Source organism: Leptinotarsa decemlineata, unplaced genomic scaffold, assembly GCF_025532065.1.
Source record: "Leptinotarsa decemlineata unplaced genomic scaffold, Ldec_3_MD MMD2_tig00000035_RagTag_RagTag, whole genome shotgun sequence".
Lineage (NCBI taxonomy): Eukaryota > Metazoa > Arthropoda > Insecta > Coleoptera > Chrysomelidae > Leptinotarsa > Leptinotarsa decemlineata.
Genome location: NW_027412540.1, coordinates 17,362,570 through 17,373,872, shown reverse-complemented (window position 1 = coordinate 17,373,872; position 11,303 = coordinate 17,362,570). Strand labels below are relative to the sequence as shown.

At 34.7% G+C, this 11,303-nt stretch overlaps 1 pseudogene; it reads right to left on the bottom strand.

Moving 5' to 3' along the window:
- Positions 1-9,230: 9,230 nt before the first annotated feature.
- LOC141481156 (U5 spliceosomal RNA) lies at positions 9,231-9,352 on the bottom strand (annotated as a pseudogene).
- Between the last annotated feature and the right edge of the window lie 1,951 nt (positions 9,353-11,303).

Here is an 11,303-nt window from a genome sequence, read left to right as displayed (position 1 = left end):
TTAACAAATTAAAGTTTGAATTGCTGCTTCATGCACCATATTCGCGAGATTCAGCCCCCTCGGATGAATTTCTGTTTCTTAACTTGAGAAATAAGCTCAGTGGTCAAAGGATTTCACAACGATGAAGAAGTGAGGTCGGCAGTTAATGCCGGGGAGCAAGACTGTTCTTATTATAAAAACGGTATCGAACTCATTGAACGTCGCGTCGCTGGGAAAAGTGTATAGAACTGCATGAAGATTATGTTGAAAATTTAATACATTTTCATTTTCTTTATTGGGCCAGGTACTTCTTGGACCACCTCGTACATTCATCTATTTGATGTCAAAAAATCACATCACATCTCGATGATCGAGAAACGCAAAGTGAATTAGTGATGTTTGCTGTAATTGCAAAGTAAATTAGTACTGTTTGCTGTAATTTTTTTCAAATGTTAAAACTAAATTGATGCTTCATACATGAATGAATATGTTCAGTTAGGCTGTTGTGTGATGTAAGGCAAGCAGTAAACGGTGTACGTGGGAGTATAGGTCAAATGTTATGGGTAGTTAGAGAGCTATTTTTCTTCAGATTGCTGGTTTACTGCACATTTGTGTTACTCTGAAATAAATGAGTTGAGATAACTCGTAATGTTTGCTTAGGAAGAGGCAAGAAATATTAAAACGATGAAATTATTTTGGCTGTCATCTCATTGGCATTATGATTATGATTTCATTATTGAAAATGATACATGGTCTTTCACCTAGCGCTCCCTTTCTTTGAATTTAAATGAAACAAAGTGCATGAGATATCATCGGAATATTTTATTCGTTCGTTATTGATGCCATTATGCGTGGAATATAATATCGTTCAAATGTCTGCCACAGCTTCTCGGGGTGGAGCGCATCCGAAACGTCCAATTGTCCATGACTCTGACGCATAGATTAGGCTGAATTCTACCGATGGTATAGGTTATGTTGGCTTTGAGGGCCGCTGTGTTATTTGGCTCATTCGCATATACCTGCGAAAATCTCACAAAAAAAAGTGCACGGGGTCAAATCACACGATCTCAGTGGCCAGTTCGAATCACTTCCATCATGCCCTCAATTTATGCAGAATTTCCAAGGCGGCATGCGATGTGTAGCACCGTCCTGTTAACACATGTCGTTTGTGTCCAGATCATCCAATTCAGGTCAAAAGAAGTTGGTAATCATCGACCTATAGTGCTCTCGCCGTTGACAGTGATGGCCTGGCCAACGTCGTTCTCAAAGAAATAGGGACCGATGTCTCCGCTAGCCCACAATCCTCACCAAACAATGACTTTTTTGGGATGCATTGGACGCTCTTGGATCTCATGTGGATTGGTATGGAAATTAGGGTCAGTTGTCAACTGCTCCACAGCCCATTCAGTGAACACACGTCGTTGTCTATCGTTAACCTTATAGTGGATGCAGGCCCAAGAAAATTTGCCAAGTTGTGGTCTGATAACGGTCGAATTCTTGTGAGCGACGCGGAATCAACTGCCTCGGATTCTTTTGCACTTTCACAGATAGCGGCGATGCTTTCGGCAGATCTTGCGTTTTGTCGACGTACGGGTGTTGGTCGATCGTTTACTGAACCAAAGGACTCAAACTTATCCACCGCATTGCGAATAGTTCCGTGAAGAGGACGATTATGGAGACCATAAAATGGGCGTGAAATACGTTGCCTAAACAGAACACCCATTTTGATGAAATAATTTTATTATTTGCACGTGTTGTTGAATGCTATATGCGTCCATGGTGATTTGGTAAAACAGAACAAATGACAACTGATTTGACAGATGTAGCTTCAACAAGATGGATATTATCAATTGTCAACGTTCGGAAGTCCCTATTGGAAAATCATATATAATTTCATAGAAACTTTGCGTTATTATCCAACTTTATACACCATATAAACAGCACACTACTCTGAAATACTATCAATTCATTTGGGCACTATGCGAGCCGAATTGCAGTTGCATTTCTGCTGAATAAAGTCTCATAGTCGCTCTCAGAGAGGTGCTTGTGCGAAAGTATCGATTCACATTGGATTTGAATCGTTGGAGATGAAATCCACTTGGAAAAACTTTCTCAGGAAGTTTATTCCACATAAACGCAGTTCTCCAGATGAAAGAGTTCTCAAACAGTGAAGTTAGAGGTGTACTGAGTTGAACCTAGAATGATGGGCAGCCACAGTCTGTCGCGTATTTCTGATATGTACCGCCCTTGGTGGAATCAAATGTGCTAAGTCACTTGAACACCTCCCGTGAAAGTATCTATAGAAGAGAGACAAATCTCCGACCTTTCTTCGATGTTCCGGCCGTCAATGTTGTACGTGATGTTCGCGTCTCCAATCAAACGGATGGTTCTTCATGAGAACAATACTACAAAGAAGTTCTGATCTGAGCTTTATAAAACATCAAAGTTGCTGAGATGTGTACAGTTTTTTGTTTCTGTGTTCTGAGTTGTATTCTGTGTTCTGAGTTCTGTGCTTTTGAGAAGCATCCTTTACAATTCCAGCAACATGATTATGCCAAGACGTATTGGTGTTCATTTGAACACCTTCGATAACACCTGCTTCGATAAGAAGCAGAAAGCGGAATTGTCCGACCTGACATTATTATATCCACTTCGGAGACATTTATCTTCTTGAAGAAAACCGATACATGGGTTTTTGTGGCATGAAATTGAACCTGGTTACTTTCACCCCAATTCGAAATCACTTTTAGATCCTCATGAAGATATGCAACCTCCTGCTACCGGTGAAGATGTGCCACCGTAGCCGATGTCCTGGAATAAAAATGAAATGACGAGACAAGGGTTTTGTCATCAGCAAAGCAATATATTGGATCATTGATTTTTTTTAAAGAGTCATTGATATACAATAAAAAGAAGGTTGGAGACAATATGGATCCCTGGGGAACACTAGCGTTGATGGTGAAAGTATTCTAGAGATATCCATCGACGGCCACTTGCAGGAAACGTTCGTTCAGAAAGCTGAAAAGCCATACACAAAAATAATACGACAGGCCATAGCATTGAAGTTTGGCAGGAAACCTTCATGGCACACGCGGTCGAAGGCCATAGGAATATCAAGCGCCAAAATACATTACTTAAATATATCACCACGGTATTTCTGAATTGTTCTTTCAATATCCTGGAACCATCGGCAGGTTCGAAATTTGCTACAATTCACTATTTGAGAGAAGCATTATTTCAACAAGGATGTATAGATGATTGTTGGGAAAGAAAGTTTTTGGCTTTCTAGTACTCCATCTTGATACAAAAAAAAAGAAAAAAAAATAAGCAGATCAAGCTTATTCCGTGACATTCAAAATCGTAATTCATGAATGAAGTGTGTATATTTTCTATAATGTTATCCAATTTGGTACTGAAGAGCCTTAGGGCAAATGTCTTAAGGCGAAACATCGGTGTATACCAGTGAGGATGGCAGTGTTCTATTAAAGTGCAATTTGTTACCATTCATTCAAAGTAGAACTCATGTGAATGATATCTGATTTTTATTCCACAACGAATGTTTTTTTTTGTATCAAGATGGAGTAGTAGAAAGCCAAAAACTTTCTTTCCCAAAAATTAATCACTCCTAAAAAAATATAACCCCTTCAATTCAAGTATATATGATGTTTCACCACCAGAACAGATTGTTCCGAATTGGTTCGCAGAAGTTTCCTCATGAGAAATATCCGTTCTGGATAACATTACAAGACAAAACACATCACCGGAAGAGACAATTCTGATCTTGTCACGATAATAGTACGTAAAGACATTGATTGGATGGAAGAGCAAGGTCTGTTAATGTTGCGATTTCTCTGTAGCATGGTCAGAAATTGAATCCTACCATTTGATAGGAGCTTATATTTTTGTTTATATATGTATTTTTCTCTATATTTTGTTTCCTATCAATAAAAGCAATTATCATTATTATTATACGGTTATTATCGGTTTTTATTCGTTTTCCCCAATTTATGTTTTATTAGAGAGAAATAGAAATCTGTAAACCTTATTTCTCTTCAAAAAACGAATCCCCACTAAAAATATGTTCTTTTCAATATAAATAAAATTCCTATGGCTGGGATTGAATTAATTCTTCGTATCAATTTTAATAAGATCTGTCATCGTAAAAAGTGTAGATTTGCATCTTCCGGTGATAAAAGTCATAATCGAGGTCGTAATGCTATGACAGACGTAATGTTATCGAAACGGTGTTAACGAGGAGATGAGACAAGTGTCTTGACCCGAACTTGGTAGGACACTATGAAGAATGATAGTGGATGATATAGGTGAAGCTTTGTATCAATACTATTTCATATATTTCATTGTGTAACGTTCCTATGATCGAAATATGTTTCAATTCCACAACGATTGTTCGAAATATAAACTGAACGGAAAACAGTGATTTGCTTGTAATTCAATGTTGATATGAGAGAAGTGCTTGAAATCGTAAGATGAAAGATCTCACAGTTTCGACTTTTGAGGGTTGTCGTTTCCAGGGAGCCATATCTGGTTAATGGAAAAACTGATTTGAACAGGTTTCAAGAGTTGTTTGGAAAAGGTTTTCATGCCAGTTTCCATCTTAAAGAAAATTTCTGTGCATGTTCTGCACATCTTCATGGAGAATATATATTGTAGCTATTTCCATTTTTTCAATCAAATTGAAAGGGGTATATTTTTAGGAGATTTTTTCTTGTAAGAAAAAAGTTTTGACTTTCTACTTCTCCATCTTCATACAAAAAAATGTGGGAATTTTCCAAAGAGAGGAAGGAAGCAATCAGTTTCAAAAAATTAATTCTATACAAAGATGTGTAGATGATGCTAGTCAAATATATTGTGAATTGGTCATATTTCCATCGCATTTACATTTTAAATGAATTTTATTGAAATTTCTTTCAATATTTGAAATATTAATGAGTATTTCTGTATTGTCCGTCATTTCAAATTCACCTGAAACCATTGAAATTCGGTTTCCAATTTGTGACTATTGGAAACTGTTTTCAACTCCAACTCTCACCAACTATCTTTTTTGTGATAGGTTGACAGATCAACTTTTCTGTGTTTTGAAGCTCACAAAAGCTAATTATGGATATCTTCATCGAAAGTTTTTGACAGAATAGACCAGTTAAATTTTTTCGAAGCAGTGTTATGAATAAGCGCAAAAGCAACAACAGTTGATTTATTCACTATGCACTATGTCACTACAGAATATTTTTTTCTGAAAACTCCAAGATGGTTATCTGAAATAAAAAATAATTTTCCATCCAATCATCTGTCATATCGGATTAGAGACATACCTGCATATACCTGCTCAAATAATTTCACAATTTCAGTTCGACCAGTTAATCGTTCACAACTCCTTCATATGACAAACATAAAATATTCCATAATTGCACAACTCTCTAAGCGCATTTCTCGAGTATTGAACAATCTATAATTAAAATACCTTAGTAATCTTTCGAACTCATCGAGGCTAAAGTAATTTAAAACTGATTTTTCTCGTTTGTACCCTATCTGAATTGATTTTTTCGAACAACAAATGTCACTGTTATACAAATAATTAATTAGCTATAACATTTAAGGTTTAATAAGACTTTCAATATGTGCATTAATTCCCTGTTATTAGAAGATTGCAATCACGACAATTTGATTAGGGTAAAATTACGGTTATTGGACGTAATCGATCAGTTAGAAGGTGATGTTTTTGTTTTCTCAGTATACTCTCGATCTTTTTTCACATACCTACTGAGTGAATTAATCAATGTATTCTAACGAAATGATGATTCATCAGTTTTGAGAACTTTTTGATTACGGAAAAATATATATTACATTAATTTTTCCTCTACGTTTGATGTCAGGAACTTTAACACTAATCACCAGACTACTTGAGATCAAGCTGTAAAAGATATGTTGAGTAATTTTTTCCTGGGATGCAGCGAACTCCCGACTTCATCCCACTTGACCTGAGGAAAACACAGGACAGTTTCTTGAATATACTTAGGTCTTCAATTTTTTTTAAAAAGTATCGCTATCCCGGCATTCAATGATGAATCTCCGTTAGAATTATTATTCATCGTCAATGAATTTGCCGACTGCACCCGGAGTAAATTATGCCAATGCCAATATTATGCCAATACCAATATTATGCCAATGATCTAGTGAAGTATAGTTCAAGTAAACGATATAGTGGAACCTACCTTCCAACAGCTTCCCTTTAATAAAATAGTTAGGGAGCTAACTAATTTCGTCATTCAATAATTACTGATTACTTACTCACATATATATACAATCGATCGCTTCAAAAACACTCCACTAAATTTCTTAGAAAGCTTCGGATAATTCCTCTTCCATATTCTCTGTTTCACTATCAATTTCGTCATTTAAATCTATAATGAATTCATCTCCACCATCAATTTGAAAGTGTCCAAGCTCCAAATAGTCTTTTTCAACTAAAATTACTTTTTTAATCCTTTTCTGCCAGTCTTCTTCGGTAATACTACATACTTCCTCTTCAATTAGCTCTATTACCTTCCTATCAAATTTTTCAACATTATTTTTACACCTGATGCTTTGTTTCAATTTTCCCCAAATCAACTCGATGGGATTGAAAACACAAAAATAGGGGGAAGTCTCAGTATGGTGTGTCCATACTTTTCAGCAATACTCTCAAAGGCATACACTTTTTCAAATATTTTCGCCTGTAAAACTTCAAGTACTTGGTGTTTGGTAAATTAATCTTCAAAATACCAATTGTTGTCCATTGAAAAACTTTGTATTTCATGATTCCTCGTATTTTTATACTGTACTTTGATTAGCTGTCGCAAATGATAGGAAGGAAATTTGGGATCAATGTGTTTTCAAACCATTCCTCGGAAATACTAGCTTCCATATTCTTATGATAGTTAACATTGCAGTCCCAATAGTTAACATTGCATTTTCCCACATAATTTCAAAGAATTCGGAACACATCCTTCACTTCCTCCGCAATGCACAATGGTTAGTTGCGATCCTTTGTTTGCAGCATGTTAGGCGTACACATTCTCGAACTATCAGTCCACCCTTTCGTAACTGTATCGTGAGTGTCATACCAAATTTCGTCCAAATAGAAAATTTGCCGTTGTTCTTGTCTATATTTAGTTATTTGTTCCAAGTATGTGTTACGCAATTCCACTATTTTTCTGCTTTCCATAACTGCTTGACGTTTGTCAAATCCTGGTTGCATTACATTTGTAACAGTCGTATATATAGATGAACATCTAAAGGTTTTCGTAATCCTGTATCACATCGCGTCTTGCATTCATAAAGTTTGTTTTTGACTATTTTACGTACAGTTGAGAATAGAATTTCGTACAAATTTGATGTTGCTTGTGATAGTTTGTTTTCTTCGAAACCAAACTTGAGATCTAGATTTTTATATACATTGAACTACTACACTGGAAAGAGTCTGCGTTGTTATCACACTCGTTATTACTATTAGTACTTGCCCAAGGACGCCACATTTCAAACAGATAACAAAAATTTCAAGTAATTATAACTGAACTAATACCGAATTTCAATACTCGAATCGCGATCAGTTCCTGAACTGAACACGACGGCTATAACTATTCCCGATTCCCCGATTTCTATTCGTAACCGTAACATGACTTCAAATTTAATTTTATTACTCTTCAGCCAATCATAAACCTCGTTTAGTAAGAATTATCCAATACGAACCGTTAAGTCTACAGTCCACGTGGACTAGTTCGCAGCGGAGTCATTTCTATGTATTGGTTTTTTTTGTTCTTTGAGAGCGCTGACACCTTTAAGTATGCACAATACCGTTTACTTCGACTATACCTGCATGATCATTCATATCGTCGTTCATGCAGATGACTCAAATTTTATTGTCACAAATGAGACTACAAAGCACTATATACAAATTTTAATGAGGGCTAGTAAAAAACATATAATACTGAATGTTACCAACAAGGCTCCAATGATCCGAATGGTAACCCCCAAATTTTTACATTCCACTACAAACTCACTTAGGGTCCGCACTTTACTGAAATAAGTCAACAGTCAACTGCGATATGGTACTTCAAACTATGAGCTTTCATGTGAAAATTAGACTAATGGATAATTTTTTCAGATTATATTTCTTCTTCATGTTTGAATGAAATTCTGCAGTTTATTCATATGATTATATGATCTTAATTGTTATAACCAAATAGAAATATTGTTTGTAGTCCTTGATGTAGTTATTCTTGAAGTTTTCTCTTTTATTCTGAATATACTTTCTTATACATATATTACTCTTCAACGAGAAATGAAACTGTTAAATTGATTGATTGACTGATTGATTAGATTCTTCCAATACATAAAAAAGAGATATTCATATCCTTCTTCTCTTACCAGATTGCTATAACTGCCTCTTTACTGGATATTCCCAATTTTGCATTGTCTTTGAATTCTTTCAAAAAAAAAAGAAAAAAATTGTTGACTCACCAATGATATAACCTAGTGAATAAAATGCATCTTTATAGTTTATATTTGTTTGTTAAGTATTAATTATTTATATAGGTACTTACTTATTTATATAGGTACTATATAGGTACTTATTTATATAGGTACTTACCTTATTAGTTTAGTTTTTTTAAAAATGATTTATTATTTATTATTTTTTAGGGGAGTGTGGAAGAATCGGTCAGGTGACCTAAAACTACTCCTTTCGTTTTGCTATCTTCTTTAGGTTAAGTTTTACAGCTCTGTAATCATTTTACCGTCAATAAACAAATAATTATGAGTATCATAACACTCGAGTTTGAGGAATTCGATGCCTTTTCTTGTATCTCGCAGAATGAAAGTGATGTCTAGCTCCAATGTGGGTTTTTTCGCTGAATATGTTCCAAAAAAAGTGAGGAAGTTCTGGTTTATACCACTCTACTATTTTTATTCTAGTGATCACGTGTGATCTGAAACAACCAATTACAATATTTCATGGTGAATTTTTATTAGTTCGTACTCCCATAATCCAATATAATTTCAATGTGATTTGAAATCTCTGAAAGAGAAAATTAAATCATAAATGAAACTGAATAAAAAAAATGAAAATGTAAATAATCTACAAATTTCAATTTTATTGAGCAATAAAAACGTGAAAGGGAATTTCAATAAAATGAAATTAGGCAAGAATTTGAAAATTTAACCATTACAAATGAAATTGAAACAGTTCAAAAAAGGTTTCAAACCAGATTACCGCACTCGAAAAAATTGTTTGATGGCTCGTTTATATTGTTCCTCTCCACGGAAATCTTTGGTAAAAGGCGAAAGATTTATTCACACTGAAGAGACACCGGAGTCGCACTGAAGAGAAACTCTGATTTCTGCGAATAAATCGTAAGCATTTACTGAAGATTTCTGTGGAGAGGAGCAATATAAATGAATCTTCAACCAACTTTTTGAGTGAGGTGATTTGGTTTGAAACCTTTTATAAACTTCTTTGATTTCATTTGTAACTGTTCAATTTTCAAATTCATGCCTAATTTTATTTTATTGTAACTCCATTTCACGTTTTTATCGCTCTATATAATTGATATTTGTAGCTAATTTTCAATTTCATTTTCAACTTAATTTGTTTTTTCAGAGATTTCAAATCACATTAGAATCATAGTAGTCCGAACAAATTAAATTAACCGATTACTATGTTTAATTTACAAAGTTTATCTATAAAATATTGGTGTCTAACGGCAAACAAACTGAAGAAACACCAATTTGTCTTAGGTATAATTTGTCAGCTATTTTTATCTCTGTATATCTTCAAGAAATTCCATTATTCATGTTGTGATGAAACTATATTAATTCTCTAACACAAAATCAAAACATTAATAATCAACCTCCCGAGATATAATCAAGAAGTCCTCAAGCAATGAAAAACGAAATGTCGAGCAAAGAAAAATCTAGAATCAAAATAAAGTTAACGAAAGTACCTTGATTCGCACGAAAAAACAGAACGTCGTTAGGCAAGTATTTGCTCTTGTATGTCTCGTTTAAACGATAATTTGCCAAATGAGTTTTTAATAATATAAGGGGTAATGAAGTCGAATACTTCGAAGTCGAAGTTTATAATTTTTCATTCTTCAGGTAGAATGAAGAAATTTATCGTCTTCATTACTTTGCTTTATTATCATGCTTGGTATAATTATGTTCAATGGCATTTTGGAATTCAACTTCTTCATTTTCTTCTCTCTAGGTTGATTCAATTTGGAAAAATTATGAGTCTATAGAATTAGAAAGCTGAATTTTGAAGGTTGAGGTGGCATTTTGTGTTGTAGACATTGAACACACTTTTATTCGTTTTAGTTTAATCAGAGGTCATCATTATCAGTTACTAGAAACTTTCCAGAGTGCTGAATTTCCAAATCATAGCTTCAAAAGCACGTCTTCCAGATGAAAATGGGTGACTTTACCATAGTTGTGGAATACAATTTACCACAAAATATGATTCGGACTATAATAATAGCTCGCCATAGGAGCATGTATCAAGCAATATGAAGCCATTGCACAAGGTACATTTTGCGATTGACGTCTCTAAAATTATGCTATTGCGGAGCTATTGTAATTTTTTGGCACTTTCAAAAAGCGTAGGTTTTATGTCTTCTGCTGATGATTTTATAGAAATATTCAAAACTTCTGGATGAGCTAATACGTTAATACATATACCCATGGCTTTCGTCTTCAAGACATGTATTCACTCTACGAAGGATACTTTCCGCCATTATTCTTATTTTCAACATGCAAAAATACAAGATGGATTTTAAAAATGTCCATTGCCTCTTTTTTTCTATAGCAGTTTTTGTTTTTGAATTTCGGCTTCAGCTGATTTGTCGGTTTGTTCGAGTCGACAATTCCTATTGTGTTCAGAAAAATGCCTACCAGTGATTATTTTCGTGGTTCCAATGAAGAGCGACCCGCAGCTACAAAGAATCCGGTATATCCGGGTGTTGTTAAAGGTTCTCTGTGGTCCTTGACCTAGGACTTTCTCTAATGGATTTTGTTGACCTAAATATTGTTTTCACGTTGTGTTTTCCCAATATTCTCCTAATCTGGTCTGTAATATTTTCAACGTAGAAAAGGAAAGTTTTATCCTTGACCAGCCCAGTTGTGGTCATGAATTCCCTAACAAGAGCGTGCTCTCTACGGAGGTGAGGTTCATTGAAACATCTGTCGAAAACAGCAGTCTAGTGTAACCCCTCAGTATTAAAGTTGTTTATTATGTTCAAGGAGCATGCCTTCAAAGTAGATTTGCAGTTCTC